The sequence below is a fragment of the Schistocerca cancellata genome, chromosome 2, assembly GCF_023864275.1.
Source record: "Schistocerca cancellata isolate TAMUIC-IGC-003103 chromosome 2, iqSchCanc2.1, whole genome shotgun sequence".
NCBI classification, from domain to species: Eukaryota; Metazoa; Arthropoda; class Insecta; order Orthoptera; family Acrididae; genus Schistocerca; species Schistocerca cancellata.
The window spans coordinates 111683677-111706110 of NC_064627.1; positions in this window are offsets into that span (position 1 = coordinate 111683677).

Consider the following 22434-nt stretch of genomic DNA (forward strand, 5'->3'; position numbering starts at 1 on the left):
GCCAGGCCGCGCGTGTTCCCTCTCGCTTACCTAAAAATAGCGGCGGCTAATTGGCGGACAGCCGCCACGAGCTTCCAAACACTGCGACGATTGCCGCCGAACGTTGCGGTAAGAAGGCAAGACGTCGCAACGAGTGGTCATGACACGAACGAGTACACGGCGAAGATTAAATTTACCGACAGGCTTTCAGAAGTTTATACGAGCATTATTTTGACATTATTTTGTTACCTGTTATGCCTGACTGACAGCGTAACTTTCTGTTTTAGCCTTCATTAGAAACACTTATGTGGCATCGTGTCGTTTCCGGAACCACGCTACGGACCTGATCCCGATTTATTTATTAAGGTGACAGGTTTCGACCACTACTGTGCTCATCTTCAGACCATTGAGTAGGAACCTCTTTCTGCTGAAAATGACCACAGTAGTGGTCGAAACTGGTCACCTTAATAAATAAATCGTGTAACTTCATACAGGTACACACAGATGGCAGTCATCTCAGACACTACGGTCACCAGACTGCTTTAATATTAATAATCAGTGGTTTTTTCGGTCTGACTGGGTGAAAGCCAACATCAGGCAAGGAAGGACTTTAATTACTTTTGAATACATTATGGAGGTGGCAGTGATCAATGACTTACAAATATTTACTATTAAAAACAGACCTGATCCCGATTTATTTATTAAGGTGACAGGTTTCGACCACTACTGTGGTCATCTTCAGACCATTGAGTAGGAACCTCTTTCTGCTGAAGATGACCACAGTAGTGGTCGAAACTGGTCACCTTAATAAATAAATCGTGATCAAGAGTGTTTTAATAGTAAAAAAAGGTAGGACTTTATTGTTCAGACACGTGTTTCTGAATTTGTCCATCATTAGATAACGACAAAAAAAAATCAGATACACCTTCTCCCTAATTAAACCAATATTTTGTGTAACCTTATATCACTGGAAAGTGGTTACCATTAGTGTAAACGGAATACACTGCCTGAAAAAAATTGGTGATCCTTTTTAGAGGTTTCCAACTCACGCAAGAGCTATTGTTGCAATACTGCATATGGCGTACATGAAATAATTACATTTACAGATCAGTATCACGAGCGGTTCTGAGTACCAGGTATTAATCCACGCTGAAACGCCGATGTTAGTACTCAGTGTAACCTCCCCAGCGGCAATGCATGCGCTGACTCTGTAATTCACTCAATGGTGAAGATGGCGAATACTAGCTTGGGGTACGTTACGTCAAGCCTGCTCGACCTGTTCATGTAGTTCTCTAAGAGTTTTTGGTTGGCGAGACACACGAGTCACTTCTCTTGCCTTCATATCCCACATGTGCTCAATCGGAGGAGACTGTCCTGGCCGAAGAAGTCGCTGCACTTCTTGCAGAGCACGTTGACGGTCACGGACAGTGTATGGACAAGCATTATCCTGTTGGAACAACACATCACCTTCCCGTCGCAAGAACGGCAAAAGAACGGGTATAACAACATTCTACACGTGCCGAGTTGTAGTTAGAGTTACCTCGAAAAACATCAAAGACGAACCAGAGTTGTAGCTTGTCGGCCCCAAGACCATAAGGCCTGGGGTGGAACCGACTTGTCTTGGACGAATGCATTTTACGAGACAGCGGTCAGCAGGTGGTAGCTGTGGTAGCTGCCCGAACTGCCACTGCTGCTCTTACAACAAAACGATCCTAGCCAGGACCCAGAACCTCGTATGCGGGTGCGAGGATGTTAACGTGACCACTGATACCAGCATCGTTGCACAACTGACACAGCACGTCCAACTTCAGTGACACCTATCGAAGGTCCATCCCGCCACTCGGAAGGCCACAATCTGACGCCTTTCAGACTCGCTCAGTTTGCTGTAGGAAGCACGAACCGTGCCTGTGGCATAGTTGCCTGCTTGCTTCATACGTTTGCACCACAATGAGCCGTCTGGCTGTGAGCATATATTGGCAAACGACGTTGAAACCATTATTAGTACATCTACTGGCACAAGCCGTCATCGGATCCTTGCAGGTGTACCCAGCGGTTTTATAATAAGTTGGTTCATAGTCATCGAAGACACGGGGTAATAAATGGACAATAGCTGTGTGCCTTGACACAACTATACATTTTGTAACATCACCTAGTGGCAAAAATTTTGCCTTGGTCCGCACTCTGCGGAATTATGTCAATAGTCTGGGAATGTCTGTTTCAAACACAACTGGAAATGCGTTATCTACATGCAACAATCGCTCCTGGGCAGTTGTATTATGGTTTGTGCCAGGTATTTTCAATAAAAGAGAAATGCAATAGCCATACGTTACAATCTTTAATAACATATTTTTGTATTTGATTTTTTGTGACTATCTGATGATGCATAAATTCCGAAACTCGTCATATGAGCAATGAAGTCATTCCTTGCCTGACGTTTGACTTTTACCATCTGCGAACCAGTCACCCTGAATGAGGAACTAGTGAGTACCATAGTAACCGTAGCATGCCTCCTCCACGACTTTATGTCACATTTATATTGCACTAATGTTGTTATCAGGCCTGGTGGGAACGGGGACAGATGTTGAGTGATACTCGATGTAAGCGTTCCAGTCGACCACCTCTGACCAGACGCATTTTCCTATGCGGCTTTTCTCTCACATTTATTGTCTGACTTTCGGATTAGAACCTTTTAGGTATTTTACACACTGGCTCAGGCTTGTTTTTCTAAGTGGTCAGTCTATCACATTTCACTGTGTAGCTATTTCAGCCCCGCTGTGGTTTAACTTACTCCCAGGTACAACATGTTTCGTCCATTCTCCGTTATTTAAGGCGTGTGAGATAGTGTGATTGCGTGAATCAGAGCTAGTGAGGTGGGACTGAGTGAGTGAATGTCGTTTTTAAAGTTTACACCTCACTGTGTGACAATGTTTTTAGCCATTTCATTAAATATTCGTTTCATTTAATCTTCGTAAGGACGCTGATAACCTCGCCATTGAGCGCCCGTAAACTCCAAACACACACACACACACACACACACACACACACACACACACACACACAACACACACCACCACCATCATCCTCACCACCAGCACCACCACCACTACAGGATGGCCGTATTGTGCACTAAGCACATCGTAACCTGCTCGTATTTGCGCCTGCCAGCCAGGAACAAGTAATGGACTCTCTCAAACATTCTGTGTTATCCGGCGCCATTGGTCAGAGACTACCAGCAGGTGGACTAAGGAATTACCGCCCCGTGCGTAGATTGCCGTTAACACAACAACGAAAACGGCTGCATTTGGACTGATTCCATGATTTGAAAGCATCTACAGATGGTCAGCGGCGTCGCATTGCGTTAAACGATGAATCGCGGTTATGTACGAGGGCAATTGGAAGTAAAAGACGATCGGTCGCGAACTGAGAGCGAAATGAGAGCCACAGTGAAAATCCGATGAAACTTTGCACGTATGTGCTGGGCAGTGTCATAGATAAATTGCTCTTCTCGGTTCTGAGCGCACACCGAGCGTGTGAAGATGCCTAGAAAATAAAGTTCCACGCCTATGTGTGTGGGTGCCTGTCGGGAGAGTTCGCCTAATTTTATGCAACCGCACATAATATAGCAGACATGCGTTTCCTTCTTCGTGTCAGTTCTCGGCTGCCCCCTTGCAGGGCCAATGAGGACGTTCCTGCAGTGTTTTCGATGGAAAGTGTTTGATGACCTGTAATAAAGCCCGATCTTGGCTCCCTTTGAATTCCATCTCTGTTCAAATAAACCGCTGGCTATGAAGACAACATTTTGGCAGGGACAACAAGCTACAGCTCAGCATAAAAAATTGTCGGAAAGCACAGGAGGCACCCTACCATGACGACGGTATTTGAAAGTTAGTACAACGCTACGACAACTGTCTAAGTCGGAGCGGTGGCCGTGTAGAGAAGTGGCTGGAAGGTGTACCTATCTTTTGTAAATAGAACAGATTTGATTGCTTCTGCTGTTTCAACTTTGCGACCGATCGCTCCCTCCTTTCCGAATAGACCTCGTTTTAGTTTGGATGACTATCCTCGGTGAGTACAGTGGTGTTCTGGGAAAAGGTCCAGTCTTCCAATGTTTTGGAGAGATACAATAGTGTTACACTTGATGTCATGACGTGAGGAACCTTCAGGTATGACTTCAGGTCAGGATTGGTACTGACTGAAGAGATTCTCACGATACAGTGGCACGTCACCGACATCCTGCATCATTATGTGTTATATCTCTTGTGACAATTTCGTGGTACTATTTTTCCACGTTACCTAACGTGGATGGATGCATGAACCGACGGCGTGGCCAGAAAAATCCCCACATCTGTCCCTGACAGACCATGTTAGGACTAGCTCGGATTTCACCTGTATCCCAGTGGCTGTACCCAAGATACCAAGGAACGGATCCAACAGTTATGGGCCAACTTGCCTCTGGAAAGAATACAAGGGTTTTGTGACACCTTTCCCAATCAAATCAGTGTATATGTCCAGGCCAGAGGTGGTGTAACTCATACTGCCAAGACGGTTCATACTGTTAAGTTCCCTCTAGATCTGACTCAGTTTTGTAATAAATTAAATAACATGACGTACCTTTTGATGCATGTAGTTTTATTTCGTTTCCTGCTCCTGTTCTGGCTAGTTCATTTTGTTTGTCATGCAGTGTAGTACTGTGTAACACGTTTCAATGTGAAACCACATGTCTTGAGGGACGTTTAGTGGCACAGCATTGAACATGCCCAATACTTGTTGTAGGAATGTCAAGTAGATGGCACCCGCGAGCTTGGATGGAAGCATGCACGGTTCAGGCGCCATTCAGAAAACCTGCCCATAGATTGACACCTGAGCATACACTGACACGAAATTTATGTTGGAATTCCTGGACGTGGGTGGCAGTGGGTTTCGTCTGCTCGGACATGGCTGTTTCGAGAACTGGGAACATGATCCTTAGTAAATTTACGTTACTCTGTGAAAAGAATGCACCATGGAAATTTTAGGGCCTCGTTGATGCAGTGGCGCAGACACTGCATACCGAACTCAACACGTGGTCCGAAATCGGCTGGCATTAGCGACTGTATTCTTTGGAGGTAGTATGGATGTAGTTGTTGGTCATGCAAAACTTAGCAGAGCGTGCTGGGAGCAATATCCATTGAACCGCGCAAGTGCTCATTTACTCGATGGCGGGTTCTCTTCACCATATTGCAGTATGGCCTCTTACATGACGATGATGATGACGATTTTATGGTTTGTAGGGCGCTCAACGGCGCAGTTAACAAGTGTCCGTACAAATTCCCAATCTTTTCACTGTCCACTCTCGCCATTTTCCCAAGTGATGAAGAAATTATGAGGAGAACACAAACACCCAGTCCTCGAGGAAGAAAATCTCCGACCCACCCAGGAGTCGAACCCGGCACCCCATGATCCTGGGGCAGCAGCGCTCATCGCTAGACCACGAGCTGCAGACGGCCTCTATGGGTCCACGGCGCCTCCTTGAAAAATCGCAGTGACGTCTGTTGACTGGGTAAGTACCCTTTTCTCGGAGTCGTTCCGTTATTCTGGCGAAAAGGGTTTGCGATGGAGTCGGGTGATGAGGATAACGATCTGGATAAAGAGCTTCGCTATACAGAAGAAACTTGTAGGTGTATTTTGCAAACGTGTTCTTATCCATGTTGCTCTATCAAATGGTTCAAATGGCTCTGAGCACTATGGGACTCATGCTCTATCATTCACGGGGACGTGAATGAGGCTCTAACCACGTCAGGGAGGTAGACGTCAAATGCCATCAGCCGATACGACCTAAGCACCCCCCGTCAGGTCTCCTTTATTGATTACCTACGAAGAAAACATGTTTTCAAACAGCAGTAACACGGAAACGGTACGTTTCCGGACGTGAGTTCCACTTCAAAATATTGTCTACACAGTCTCCTCTGCAAGTCGTACAACTCTGTAACGGGAATTTTAGTACATCCTGGAGAAGTTTAATCTGGAAATAGTACTTTCAGAAACTGCAAGTATAATATCACTTTGATAAAACATATAATTTTCCTATATCAACAATGATGCCACTCGGCAACATGGCGAGTACTGCGCCGTTTATGTACCAGATACAAGTGGGAAAATGTTTGTACCAAATCTACAAACGCAAAAATCGGATAGAGTAGAAAGTAAGCACACATAACGAGTAATATATCATAACTATACAACTCGCGAAGTGTAACTGCTAAACAAAATTATTGTTTCGCACAGACTAGTTGCAGCAGCCAAATTGCTATCGATGTTTTAACTGGGTACTTACTGTGGGAATAAAATATGTATTACGCCAACTGAAGATGGGCGAAAAGACGAAACACGCATTTTAATATACAAAAATACATAAAACGTTGCTGGCTGCTGTATTCCTTAAGGTAACATGTTTTGCTTTTGATGAAGTTTATAAGATAAACTCATTTCAAGGCACTATGCATTACGTTCAGCTGCTCGTCCAAGTCCTTTGCCGTCCCTGCCATATTTACAATGTAATCTACAATCCTGAAGTTCTTCTGTTCCCTCAGTTGTAATCCTCTTTCAAAATTTCTTTTTGGTTTTCCCTACTGCTTGCGCAGTGTACCGTGTGGTATAATATTAGTTTTTTACAAGCTATTATTCACGTTAAATATGTATACGGCAGTGTGCCACTTTACCGACAAGGCTTAATGCTTTTACGTTACGGTAGGAGTCTTACGCGCTCCGTGGACCGTTTATGCTTTGCTACATTATATTGTTATAATCTCGTTGAAAAAAAAAGATACATTATTTTGACATTCTGTTAATGTGAAATAATCGTGAGCAGGTGAATAACTGAGTATACAAATAACGGCGCCAGTATACGATATGGTTGCCTATTGTGGAATTCTGATGCAAAAGGAGCAATAAATTATCCATTTCGAGAACGATGGAGAAACTTAACCGGAAGTACTTACCCAGTTCCAGAATGCTGGATGGCAGTCAACAGCAGATTACCATGATTCAATGAAATTACGAAATGCCAACCAGGGTCAGACCTTACTCCATTATCAAGCTATTCACATAAATGCTACCACAACATTTGTACGCTGACTTTCCAAAATCATCGAAGTGAGTGTCGCAACATCAGTAACGTGTAGCTGCACCAGAGAACAAACCATAGCACACTGCGCAGCAAAACTGAAGGAACAATTTTCCGAAACCCCGTAAGTCCCACCTATAGCAACGCTTAAATTTGAAATTTGGCCCAAAAGTGCGTGAAACCTTTAACTGTGCAAAAAGATGGCACCTTTAAACTCCACTCTCGGACTCGACAAAGCTTCAAACGGTAAGGTGTCGACACTTGCGCAAAAAGGGCACAGCTCAGAATTTAAGTGAAAGGCTAGCTGATGATGTGACACTGGCACCAAACTTCACCACAATTCTACCAAATGGCACCGTCAACGTGTCAGCCTCTCTTACCTATATTTCACCCTTTTCTTTGACGCCTCTGCGATGGAGGTCAGAACCGCGATGCCCAGCGCTGAAGTTACGTGGTTTTCTTATGAGTGGCCGAGGAAAACAGTGCAGACACACAGCCGCTCAATATCGGCAGCAAAGGGCTGCTGGGTCGTGGCGTCAGTGAAACCAACCCATTTGCTGGGCCGTTAATTCCCACCAATTTCGCTGTCGGAAATGACACTTCAGACTCCTTATGGCGTTGCGTGCCTCCTCTAAGGATATTCTAGGGCTGCATCAGTCGAACGTGATCGCACCCGTTTGGAGCACAGCTTAACAGCAATTCCTGCTCTCGCGTACGTGATGGAACCACTAGGGATCGTTAAAAATCATCCGATGAAATTTAAACGTGATCCAAAGCAGCGAATAGTGTTTATACTTTATAAGAGGTCCTATTTTCGTCCCCCTGCGGCTTTATCCCGGGGGGATGCGACATTGACGCACGCGTGACTAAAATGACAAAGCATCGTTCTAAGACCCCCAACACTGGCATAAACCTCGAACGCATCGGCTTACCCTTACGGAGAATTTTAAAAATGTATCTGTACAGACAGAACCCGCCAGGTTAACCGAGGGCGCTAATGCGCTGCTTCCTGGACTCGGGTAGGCGCTTCGGCCCCGGATCGAATCCGCCCGGCGGATTAACGACGAGGGCCGGTGTGCCGACTAGCCTGGATGTGCTTATTAGGTGGTTTTCCACATCCTGGTAGGTGAATACCGAACTGGTCCCCATGTCCCGCCTCAGTTACACGACTCGCAGACATACGAAAACGTTCGCACTATTTGATGGCTTACACTAGACGCAGACAGCTGGGGTACAATACCTCCGTCCCAGGGGGTACGGGTTGGCGACAGTAAGGGCATCCGGCCACCCTCTGACAATAACATTGACAGGTCCCTAGTAACAGGGCCGACCCCGAGTTGCAGTGCGAGAAAGGCCCAAGGAAATGATAATGATATCTGTACAGACAGAAACCGTGACCACGACCCAAGCGCTTGGAGAAGGGCAACGGCATTAACACTCTCCCATTCCGGATGGCCTTCTATCAGGCGCAGAAATTGTAGCGGCGAAAGGGCAGCAGCGTAGCCTCTCTGCATGCGCCCGGTACTCTCACACCAATTGTGAGCGACGGTGTGTCTGCGATGTTTTCCTCGGCCGTTCATAAGAAACCCGCGTGATTTAAACGCTGGGAGTCGCGGTTCTGTCCTCCACTGCAGAAGCGTCAAAAGAAGTGGTGAAATGTGTACAAGAGGGCGTGTGACGACGTTTCCATCGTAGTCAGGAAGTCATTTCTGAAAGTATTTGTATGGAGTGTAGCTATGTATGGAAGTGAAACATGGACGATAAATAGTTTGGACGAGAAGAGAATAGAAGCTTTCGAAATGTGGAGCTACAGAAGAATGCTGAAGATTAGGTTGGTAGATCACATAACTAATGAGGAAGTATTGACAATGTTGACTGGAATACTCTCTTTCAAATTCTAAAGGTGGCAGGAGTAAAATACAGGGAGCGAAAGACTATTTACAATTTGTACAGAAACCAGATGGCAGTTATAAGAGTCGAGGGACATAAAAGGGAAGCAGTTGTTGGGAAGGGAGTAAGACAGGGTTGTAGCCTCTCCCCGATGTTATTCAATCTGTATATTGAGCAAGCAGTAAAGGAAACAAAAGAAAAATTTGGAGTAGGTATTAAAATCCATGGAGAAGAAATAAAAACTTTGAGGTTCGCCGATGACATTGTAATTCTGTCAGAGACAGCAAAGGACTTGGAAGAGCAGTTGAATGGAATGGATAGCGTCTTGAAAGGTGGATGTAAGATGAACATCAACAAAAGCAAAACGAGGATAATGGAATGTAGTCGAATTAAGTCAGGTGATGCTGAGGGAATTAGATTAGGAAATGAGACACTTAAAGTAGTAAAGGAGTTTTGCTATTTGGGGAGCAAAATAACTGATGATGGTCGAAGTAGAGAGGATATATAATGTAAACTGGCAACGGCAAGGAAAGCGTTTCTGAAGAAGAGAAATTTGTTAACATCGAGTATAGATTTAAGTGTCAGGAAGTCATTTCTGAAAGTATTTGTATGGAGTGTGGCCATGTATGGAAGTGAAACATGGACGATAAATAGTTTGGACGAGAAGAGAATAGAAGCTTTCGAAATGTGGTGCTACAGAAGAATGCTGAAGATTAGATGGGTATATCACATAACTAATGAGGAGGTATTGAATAGAATTGGGGAGAAGAGGCGTTTGTGGCACAACTTGACAAGAAGAAGGGACTGGTTGGTAGGACATTTTCTGAGGCATCAAGGGATCACCAATTTAGTATTGGAGGGCAGCGTGGAGGGGAAAAATCGTAGAGGGAGACCAAGAGATGAATACACTAAGCAGATTCAGAAGGTTGTCGGTGGCAGTAGGTACTGGGAGATGAAGAAGCTTGCACAGGATAGAGTAACATGGAGAGCGGCATCAAACCAGTCTCAGGACTGAAGACCACAACAACAACGCGTCCACGGTGGGACTGGGCAGAACTGCGGTGAAATTTGGTGCCAATGTGACGTTATTAACTCACCTTACACGCCACATGAACTTCTGTGTCCTTTTTTCGCAAGTTCCGATACCTTGCTGTCTGAAGCACGTCAAGCCCGAGAGTGACGCAGCAGAGCGTCATGCTTTTACAGCATTACAGATGAGGGGTGTTCGCATCTTCGAGATAAATTTCAAACTTATACGTCTCAGGAGGTCATAATTACAGGGTTTCGACAAAGTAATCCAGTAATTCCGTTGCGCAGTGTGGAATAAGCCCTCCTCCACCTCCTCCCCCCTCACAAGTCTCTTCGCTGTAGGTACTAGAAAAAGGCATAAAATGCACCCGAAAACAGTTAATTTGGGATTTAAGACTATGGTCGGTTCTTGAATGTGACACGACTTTTAGCTCTGGTACTGCTCTCAGCATAGTTCATAAGCCCAAGGTAAGATATCACTTGAACTCTATGACTGTCCGTGTAAGGTTGTTCCCAAAAGATACGAGATAGCGGTGACGCTACTGAACCGAAATTCGCGATTCCCGACATTGCCAAGACAGTGATAAGACGCTTAGCTAGAAATTCTGTTGTGGAGGAGGAGGGTTAAAATTGGCGTTCATTAATTCTGGTTTAAGTTTTCTAAGATTTCTCTGAACTAGAGAGCCTGTATAGGATGAGAGTGGCCATAGGTGAAGTTTCCCGTGATTGGTTGATTAGCTTTGGGAGAAAAATGGCGCCAAACGACTCTCGCGCTTCCTATGTTCGCCGTGCTTAGGAGTTGAAATGAAGTTCAGAGGACTTTTGGAAAAGATTAAAAGGTATATGAATTATTGAGAGACATGTTATGCGTTGTGCATGCATGTTCGATTTAGTTGTATACGGTTTTTAGTACGTAATTAGCGTTTGCGACCTTAAATACGAGTTGAAATAATGAAGCGTTTTGTGATGAAGTCGGTATGTCTACATGTTTGAAGTAAACACGTCAGTAATTGTACAGTATTTTTTTGGACATCTGTAATTCGTTCTGCAGACGTTCGCCAACGATGCCAGGTTGTGCTGCATTTGTTTGTTCCAATAGAGGCGAAGGTGGATCTCACATGTTAGCATTTCCACGCAATGAAGAAAGACGAAGGCATTTAACGAATTATTTCGCCATATTGTCTTGTGCTTTTGATTCGGTGAGTGTGTACTCCACTACTCCTCTACTGGCCGTTGAAAAGTCCCGCCCGCAGTTTGGCAGAAAAATGGCCGCCGAATCGTCCGGTTGGCCACTCTCTCCCTACACAGGCTCTCTACTCTGAACTAGATAAGTCTCGGGTTGATCTCTCCTACGAGATAATAACCAGTTTCGTAGCTTATCTCTAACGAACTGTGATAGTGATCTTTCACACCGATTTTTGGCGGGGGAGGTAGAAGTTAAAAATCCTATGGACTCAGGATCAACCAATAGTTGTTGTTACATTAATAACAGAGAGGAAGGAAAAGGTACAGAGAAATCAGTGCCTAGCGTACACACATTGATGTTGACATTAGCCCCGAGCTTCTTGCGGCTATTCCCGTACCTGGAGCAGCGCGGGGAAAAGTAAGGTGTGTAATCTGCACTGGCCGTTACGGCTTCTGGCCTGCTTCGTACCCTTGCTCTCGTCTTCCGAGTGGAGGAAAATTCTCTCGAATTTTGTGTTGCCCCTCCTCTCGTGAACGGTAGAGAATAGTCCCACGCGTAATAAGCGACGAAACAGCGCTGGCCTTTGTTCTTGCACGTCCGACATTTGTGTACATCAGTGAAACAAAACTCCCGCTTCCCCAGCGGTAAATACCCGTCCCAGTGCGCTCTCCTGACCATCCACCCACCAACAAGTAAAACACACACACACACGCACACACACACACACACACACACACACACACACAGAAACACCCACCCACACAAGGCGCTCGCCAAAACCGCGATGGTGCACACTCGTAATATTTTCAGAACTATGCAGCAGGTCTGCGGACCCAGAGCTGTTTGCCGTTGTTGCAGCCGTGTTCGTGGTTTTTCTTTGTGGCCGCGAAGTTGGTCCGCCTGCTCAGAGGATAGAAAAAGCGACCCTGGGACCACGGGAGGAGGAAGGAGTTGGAAATGGGCTGTCGGGGGGGGGGGAGAGGAGGGAACCAGAAAGAGGTGGGGAACCAGGCGGCATTTTGTCCGCGTTTGTGAACTGAATCCCGAATTTCCGATGGAAAGAGAAATGTTCCTTCCTTTGTACCTCTGTTTCTGTAAAGCACGTCCCGTTAGGTGGTCGGGGAGCGCGCTGCCTATGCTATGCAAATCGTGGCTGTCTGTGTCTTCATCAAGCACCCACTGTGTGAGCTCAAACACGAACTTTAATTCGACGTAAAAGTTTTTTTTCTTTTGCGCCTTTCTTTCGGGACACACTGTTTTCATTCGGACAGTTGTGGAAAGTGACCCGGAACAACTCGTTTCATCTCAGACGCTAAGAAATTCCCCTGTAGCTTCAAATCATATTCTTTACTCTCAAATCTGTGTCCTGCTGATGAAATTCAAAGCATTGCAGTTTGCTCTAATATTGACACAATCCTTGAAAATGTACATCTACATCTACATGACTACTCTCCAAATCACACTTTAGTGATTGGCAGAGGGTTCATCGAAACATCTTCACAATAATTCTCAATTGTTCCACTCCCGATCAGCGCACTGAAAAAGCTAACATTTATATCCTTCCGTGAGAACTCTGATTCCCCTTATTTTATTATGATGGTTGTTTATCGTTATGCACGTCGGCGCCAAAAAAATATTTCAGCATTCGGAGGAGAAAGGTGATGACTGAAATTTCTTGAGAAGATCCCGTTCATAGCTTTAGCTGACTCGGCAGTAATATGTAAATCTTGGAAGACAAAGGCTGTTTTGCATGGCACTTTAAAGTCCTGTTGGAAGATCTGATTGGCAAAAAGAGAGTGCATCTGCTAATAACGAATGTTTGAAACATTACCTCTGTGATTTCGTGCTTGGAACAAATGTACAGATATGCAACATAGTGACTAAGAACACAACAGCAAAGAATATAAGCTTTCTCAAAAAGATATTACACATAGAAAGTTTTCCATTTCCACTCTTCAATTTATTTCTCAGCATTCATACTCCAGTACATATGTCAGAACCCAGATAATAATTAATAGCAACTCTGAAACAGCACAAATGTCTCCGAAATTCAATTGTTAATTTCTTCTAATACATGAACTAGTTGAGTAGAAAAGATCTGTGAAAGAAATGTTCATTTCTACTGTAGAATGTTATTGCAAGCTGCCATATACACTGTAAAAGGAACATACAGTATTCACAAAACGAAAAAATAAAAGTTAGGAAAAAAAACTTTGAGTATAATTCCGATGTTATGGAAACGCACACACACACACACACACACACACACACACACATACGCACAGATCAAGAAAGACGAGAATGGAGATTTATATTAATGAATAAATGCTGCATAGAAATATGTTGCACTATTTATTTAATACCTATTAAGTGTAAAATTATCAGTTTCAGGTTGCACACAATACGCGATGTTAGTTTTCATAGCAACATTTGTGTCAAGCATTCAACTAGATAAGTGAAATTTCTGTCTGTTTAAATGTTGGATTCCTGTATATGTTCTGGAGAACATTAGTAAGATATATTTTAGCGGAGTCGCCCATATTTCATTAACAGAATGGGGAGATTTGAGAAGTTTAAGATCAGAATATATATGGCATTGGGTTTAATAATGCTTCTCAGATTCTTTACTTAAATATGTTTAAAATTCAAAAACCGATATTTTCATTTTAAAAGAAGACATATTGTATTAAATATGAGCACACCTTTTCCAGTCACAGAGTGTAATTCCGATTCAGATATTTGGTGCATTTCAACTCGCCTTTTAATTAACACTGTGCCGACATTAATAGTTTTTCCAGTGTATTAACCAATACCTCTTTTCTCAAAATTCGGATCTTAACTACTGAGCAGCAAATTAAGGTATTTTCCTAACACTAACTGCATTCTTTGCATCAGAAAGGACCTGCCTCTTTCAGTACGTGATAAGTAATGTAATAAATTAATCTGTTGTGGTAAGTCAAAGATCGAGTTTCAACTTGTGTCTCTGTTACTGTTTAAAATCATTACTGTAATTTCATTCTTCAACTAAAAAAATTATTAAGCCTCTTCCCTATCACTTTTCTTCTTCTGTCCACCTTCATGTTAGGATGAATTACTTTGTTACTTACAATTATATGAATAATAAAGATAATCTTTAAATTCATTTATATTTTTATACTGTAGTAGTCTGGTAAAAATCCTTTAACTAATGATGTGTTCAGAGTTTGAGTCTTTTTCAGTTTTTCAATAACGTTGGGAAGTGATTGGTTTCGTGACATGTCAGTTGTGCACCATCCAAATAAAACTACAGATAATTTATTTTGAAAAAGAAAAACGTGCGCCTTACAACACTGGAAAACAGAAAAGATCCACATTCAGAAACAACAGAATAATAATAGGCCAGACTGGATACTGATTATCTGATACACCATAACATTTCCTGCAAATTACATCTTGATATACATTTTTCATACCTTAAGAAGTTTTAATTCTTCAACGAATAATGCTATGTTTGTTGACTATTAGTGTAGCATAAAAGTTTCTACAGTTGTGTAAATTAGATAACAGAATCTTCTTAATGTACGATAGGAGCATATGGAAGCATATATATTAAGTAAGATTAATGTAGAGAAACCAACAATAATTGGTTATAATTTCTACTGTGGAAGATGGGCATGGAAACAAACATATCAGAAGTTAATGAGACTTCCCATGTCTAGTGTAATGTAATCCATAGAAGAAAGGGAGCTATTTACACAAGTTTAACGAAGAAAGAACTGAGGAAGTAGATCAATATACACATTTAAAATTTGTTCATAATGTGCCATCAACGAAAAACTGTTCTTTTCTTTTTAATTTCTGTTGGACCAACAAAATGCAATGGTAGACTTCCAGTTTTCCCATTACGGCCTTCCAAACTTGCAATAAAGGAATCTTTTTTTGATTTTGTTGTTTTCTGTCTAAATACAAATAAAACCTACATCTCCATCTGATTTTGCACATGTAGCCATGAATCGAAGTAAGAGAAGAATTTTTGTTTACCTGAGATTTCTGAAAGACTACTCTCAGCTCCCTAAATTAAACCTCTTCTCTTTGCAGTCTGGGTAAAAATACATATTGATTATGAACGAATGCTGAAATTTCTTTATGTTTTATACTTAACATATGGAAAATAAATATTGAATGAGGAACACTCCACTGCAGAGTACACTGGTCATAAAATGTCTTAGTACACAACATAGCACTTTTGGTAATAATTTTTAATATATCCTTTAAACCACGTAAAAATGTGAACTGTTGTAAACCGTTTGTTACTGACCAATACATTAGAAAATATGAGGTTGTTTTGTATTTGTAACGGTGTAACATTTCTAACTTCATTTTGGTATTGTATTCGTATTAATGGGCAAAATCCAGAGAATAAAGTGTCTGCAATCATACACTTTCCCCACATATTCACCAAATATAATGAGAGTTGCTTAGTTGTTAGTATGTATAGTTAGAAAGGTCAGGTGCACCTACTGTAGAGGGCTTACGGAAGAGTGGGCATGAGAATTAATGTACCGGTATGTGAGGCAAAATTTTGTCTAAGTTATAAAGGAATTTTAAAGCATGAGGGTAAATGAAAAAACATGAGTAATTCTTATGGCAGATTTTTTCTCTACATATTTGTTCATTTCCTCAGTTCGTGCAAGACTCTCTCTGCTGAAGCTATTCAGTTGCGGATCCTCTCGTTGCATACAAAGAGAAGCAAGGCTTTCACCACAGTGATCATAAAGCTCTAGTTTTCCGTGCCTGCACATAACTTATGGTCGTTTTGCCCACTGGTCACTTCTCTTCAGGAAATTTTGGAAATTTGTGGTAAGGTCTTATGGGACCAAACTGCTGAGGTCATCGGTGCCTAAGCTTATGCACTACTTAATCTAATTCAAACTAAGTTACGCTAAGGACAACACACACACCCATGCCCGAGGGAGAACTCGAACCTCCGTCGGGGGTAGCCGCGCTTCTCTTCAGGAGTGTAGCTTTGACGTAGCTTATGTACTCGTTTTTTTCTGGGGGCTGCCTGTTGGTTTAAGAGACTGTGGTAAGTGTGAAGAAGATGGAGTGGTCCAGGTTAACTATTTGTTTAAAGACTGTTTAGGCAATATTGCCGATGAGGAAAATAAGGATCCTGTACCACTGGTTAATAAGAATGAATGGTATAATCCATCTCAGGTGAAGATCAGGGAATTCTATCCTGCAAGAAATGACATACTATTTTATAGCTTCATTTCATAAATACATCCTGGCTGTTTTGTGTTCACGAAGATTTAATCAATAAATGTATATGTCGTACCCACCTTAGTTATGTCCACTTTCTATTTAAAAAATATACAGAGAAGCTAAAGCAATTCTCTTATCTCAATAGCTTGGTTCAAAGAGTGAGAAGAGTTCTTTCAACATGTTAAGACTATCAGTTAACTATAGTACAAACTATGTCATGAAGAATTCCTATGTATTCAGAGCTGCCAATAAAATTAAAAGCTCTAGCAACAGTGAATGTATTTCTGCATCTCCGTCTGCGTGCCTAATGAGGTGAGACGATTAGAGGATGTGTTTGTAGAATTACAGCGAAAGACAGAAAGGAAAGATGTGATGAAAGAAACGAGAAGAAGTGAGTTTGGTTGTTTACACCAGTCGTATGAACAATTACGAGGGCAGATGCAGCTGATGGTGAAGGTAGTAAAAAAAAAAAAAAAGTTCAAATGGCTCTGAGCACTATGGGACTTAACATCTATGGTCATCAGTCCCCTAGAACTTAGAACTACTTAAACCTAACTAACCTAAGGACATCACACAACACCCAGTCATCACGAGGCAGAGAAAATCCCTGACCCCGCCGGGAATCGAACCCGGGAACCCGGGCGCGGGAAGCGAGAACGCTACCGCACGATCACGAGCTGCGGACTGTAGTAAGCAGATAGTGGACGTGATAAGATAGTAGAAGTGGTACTGTGCGTGGTATGCAACGTGAAAGAGGTTGACAAGGCATAAGGGGAAGAGTGCTGAAAACTGTTTTTGGGACTGTATATGTACGTGACATCTGTGAACTAAATGGTACAAAAAAGAGAATGAGTGAGATGTTGACCAGGAATATAGCCACTACGAAGTGAGACACTACACGGTTATCTGGTTTGGAACAAGGGGTATTGAAAAACACATTGGAAAGGGAGATAATGACAGTGGCACGTAAAGTGCCCTCCGCCACACACCGTTGGGTGGCTTGCGGAGTATAAATGTAGATGAATGTAGATGTAGATTAGCAACGTGGGTAATGCAGATTGTCAAGACGACAGTAAATATACTGTAAAATGGGACCCGAAAGGTATACAGACACAGGTGACAGCAAGATTGATGCAGTCTTTAGCCAACAGCTTGTGGGACTCGCTCGTAGTGGTGACAGAGTTGCAGGAAACAGTTTTACTTGTTGCGCTTGGGCAGCTGAGTCCAGTTCCGATTGCGCCTGATGATTTCTTGGTAGGCCTGCGGAAAGTGCAGAAGGATTTGCCGTAATGGACAGAATTTGTTGCCAAAGTAGACGAATCAAACTTTCGACTGTTTTACCACATAGCAACTATTGAGATTAAAAGGGATTTAGCACGATTGTAATTGTTGGTTCGATTTCCGGTTAACAGTGCGTGAGCTCGATTCAAGGGTTTCAGCATACACCTACACCTGTTACGATACAGAACTTTGGGTGTGTTTGTCAGAGTTAGAAGGAAAGAGACATTTTTATCTCTGAGGTCATATCATTAACCGAACGACAACACTGCCAAAGGGAGACGGTTACAATTTGGCCGACTTGGACTGTGCAGGTTTGCTGGAGCTGTGACCCTACTTTCAACAAGCGTTTTCGACCTAGGTTTACTCTGAACTGTACCGAAGTTGTAGTAGCAAACTGCAATCAACCGGGTTGACTTGTGGGAGCTAAAGGGCTGGAACTGCACGGGAGTGGGATAAACTGATAACGAGACGGACTGTGGCATAAAAGGGCCTACCTTTGACCTGTCAGCCTCTTTTACAAGGGAAACCAAATCGAACATTGTGCAGCTCACTTATACTGGCTACTGAAACCAGTAGGGGTACTTCCAGTAAGAAATATGAGTTCCCCAAATGAAACATTGGAAACTAATCCTATTCTTAAAACGGCAGACATACTAGTGAAACGGACAGATATCAGTAGACAAAATGCTTTCACACGTACAGCAATGTCGGGAGAAGTAGCACTCATGACTATGAGGGCCATGATCACTGACAGTGTGTTTATTTTGACTCTGTTTTGTATAGCCTTCATCTACCTTACGTGGAGGGCCACTTGTCAGTGTGACAGATACCACTGACCGATCAACCATGTTTAGGTAAGACAGTACGAAGGTGCAAGAAACTGAATTTAGCAGCTAGAGAAATGTGTAGTAATGTTATGATGGTTTGTAATTCGGAGAGCAGGGAGCTATGAGTGATATCGGGACAAGCATTGTTGGTTATAGTGTCAGAGGCCATAAAGGGACAATGAGTGGATATTGACAAAAATACGAGTGGTATTCGGAAACTAAGTTCCGAGCGTCCGCGAAAAGGAAACCACTGTGAAAATAAAAAATGTGTTATCTGAAACATTTAGCTGTAACTTACAGCTACTTATCTACGTAGTCACCTCTCCGGCTGAGATATGTGTCGTAGTGTTGTACCAAATTTTCCAATACCCTCGTCGTAGAAGGCAGCCGCCAGTGCTTTTCGCCAGTTCTCTACCCTGGTCTGTAGTTCGTTGTCTGTGCCAAAATGTTGTCTTCATAGTCAGCGGCTCATGTGAGCAGAAATGAAACACACAGGGAACCAATAATGGGCTGTTTTGTTGGTGATAAAACACTAACCATCGAAAACGTTGCTGGAGCATCTTCATTGCCCCTGTAGAATGTGGATGAAATTGTCTCGAAGAAGGAAATGCGTGACAGTTACGTTACGTGGGCTGCAGAGCTTCAGGCGAAATTTCTCATGAGGTCCTTTTACTTTGCGGGAAACACCTCCTTCTAGGCATCTTTACGGACTCACTGTTCACCCAGAATTGAAAAGAGCGACGTGACGCGATCAACGGGTGTACTAGAGTACTGCGCAACACATCTGTGCAAAGCTTCATCGGATATTCACTGTGATTTCCATTTCGCGACCAATTGGGGAACTTAGGACGATAGTTTTACGTAGTACCTTACGGAGAGAAGGATAAGCTATGGGCTAGAGACTGTAGAGAGCGGGACCGCTGAGATTTGTAGCTGAAACAGCTTAATGTTAAGAGGTAATCTTAAAGTGGTATACATCGCAACTATTCATGTGCAGTCTTTTATTGCAGATTGGTCATGGTTTCAGACCCAGTGTCAGGTCTTCCGAAAGAGAACTGTAATGTAGTTACCAGTGTTGGGTGTAACTGTGAAGAAAGCAGCTCCACTGCAACAGTGTGTGAGGAGAGCAGGCAGGGGTAGAGAGCGCTGGTATGCGATTTTTTAAACGAGCCCGTTTACGTACTACAGGGCTGCTAGGCTGAGCAGTGCAATCTCGACGACGTTGCGGGAAAACAATTACAAACTAGCCTGAGGAGAGTTATCAAATCATTGGGCCATATCAAATCACTGGGACACAAATGTGTTACCTTCACGTTTCTCAACGTACTGGTAAAACAAACGTGCCATTAACCGCTACAAACCTGGATTATGGAACAGTTATGTGCCCTCTGACAGCACCCTCCACGGCACCCACCACTCAAGTCTCCACCACGTCTGGGCTAGCGACCTGCCAACCCCGGCTTGGGCAGCCATGTCCACCTGACCACCTCATGAGGCTAAATCTGCCCTCTTGGATTTGGAGCTGCACAACGGATGAGCCATCTCCAGGCTCTACAATAGCAGTCTAACTACCGTCAGTGGTTTACTGCCTTGGTTATGCGACCCCATCTGTGCACACCAGGACGAACTTCTCTTATTGTATCAGTGGGCCTGTACGAGAAACGGGGCAGGCATCTAAGTCACTCGCACTTCTCACTCAAAGTTGCAGAGTACTAACTGGGGAACGCACTGCTGAGTGAAGCAAACGGTACCAGTATAGCAGAACGTGGACGTCGCACGTCCAACACTCTGCAATGGTCTTTCACGGATGAGAGCACACCCAGCTTACAACGCGCCTTCAGGTGGCATGGCCATCGTATCTCCGATCTTCGATCATTTTAGCGCAAGACTGTATAAAGATGTTTTACCATGTGGTTAAGTTTGCCTAACCACCACTGACCAGCACCAGCGCCCCAATACACACCACTCCAACACTTCTAGAACATGTGGCTCCTCTCACCCCTGGTCACTATATGTCTAAAAATTCATGTGATGAAAGTCCATTTACTGAACAACCAGTGGAACAAACCTCAAGTCTACCTAAGATAAATAATAACAAAAGCCTATGTTGGCTATTTATAATTTCAGTTATATTTTTATAGTAAGGAACGTTATATATTACCATCTTCCCCCATAAAATGGTGCCTGTTGGTTTCTGTAGTTATACTTGTGTATAAGAAAATATGCAGTTTAAGTGATGTACCATATTAATGTCTCTCTGGTATATAGAGACTGAGAGTGAGAATGTGTGTGCGTGTGTGTGCGTGTGCGTGCGTGTGCGTGCGTGTGCGTGCGCGTGTGTGTGTGTGTGTGGGTGTGTATGTATGTATGTATGTATGTATGTGATTTAGACTTGTAAATTACATTGGGACAATCTGAGGGTCAATAGTTGGGTTGTAGGCATCAAGTGTACCTTAAACTGTAAGTTACAGCAATACTGGGAAAAAATTCAGCCACATGTGTTTTTATATTGTTCTATATAGATTAATAGAAACAATTTTAACATGGAAATAAAATTTGGGCAATTAACTGGATGGTCTTGCATGAAGAACGAACCACATTCGTTACTAAGTGCGAATTAATCTACAGGTTAGATCATTAATGTTAATAATGTGAGCCACACGTGTTTTGTACTGATATAGAACAAATCTTTGCGTAAACTGATAAACAATACAGAAAACTATTGGTTCAAAAAAATGGTTCAAATGGCTCTGAGCACTATGGGACTTAACTTCTGAGGTCATCAGTCCCCTAGAACTTAGAACTACTTAAACCTAACTAACTTAAGGACATCACACACATCCATGCCCGAGGCACGATTCGAACCTGCGACCATAGCGGGCGCGCGGTTCCAGACTGTAGCACCTAGACCCGCTCGGCCACTCCGGCCGGCACTATTGGTTCCATTAAAGTACTATTTTACTTTATTTTTAATTTTGATACAGCGAGTGAGTCTTTCCATCTACTTCAGACGTTCTCAATAGCACGGAAATCTTTTTCCTGTAATCTGTCTTGGGGATTATGAGTGATCGGTGAGTTATGGAAATGACATGTGGCGTTTAATGTGGTCATTTTCCTTGCATCAAATTGTGTACAAAGACTGAGTTACACTCGTCATGTGGCTCCAAGTTGGGAACAGGGTGGAAGATGAACAGCTCTACGGTACACAATGATTGGATGTTCCACTTTTTAATCGTGTAAAATACTGGGTTTGTGACTGGGAGATATAAATACATTTGTGTTGGCTTAGAATCAGTCTGACCGGCTTATATGGGGTACAGAGATCGACCCACCGTTGTTGCCAAGTGTAGCGTAACCGCTAAGTTACGCCAGTAGTATCAATGAAGTGATTGATTTGTGTATTGTAGTATTATAGACAAATTTTTACGTATTTTAAGCAATAATACAGACAAATTAGATGTGGAAATAGCATTCTGACACCAAACAAGGGATATATTGTGCGTTTCAAAAAGTGGGATGCAAAGATCGAACTACAGTCATGTCTTGGTGCCAAGTGGGGGTACTGGGAGCAAGATGACTGCTTCTAGGAGGTACGTACTGACTAGATGTTTCGTTTTATTGGCTGACAAAATACAAAAGTGTGGCTGGGGGAGCAAATTATTTGTGCTTGTGTGTGTGTGTGTGTGTGTGTGTGTGTGTGATGTTTGTGTGTGTGTGTGTGTGTGTGTGTGTGTGAGAGAGAGAGAGAGAGAGAGAGAGAGAGAGAGAGTGAGCATGCTCCACCTTCCCTTCACAGCCTCTCCAGTTGCCACAAAACGTGCCACTGTATGTAGGGAACCAACGCGGGTGAAGCCCAAATACGTATACAGTGGGTCAGAGTCTCTGTGGTTATACTA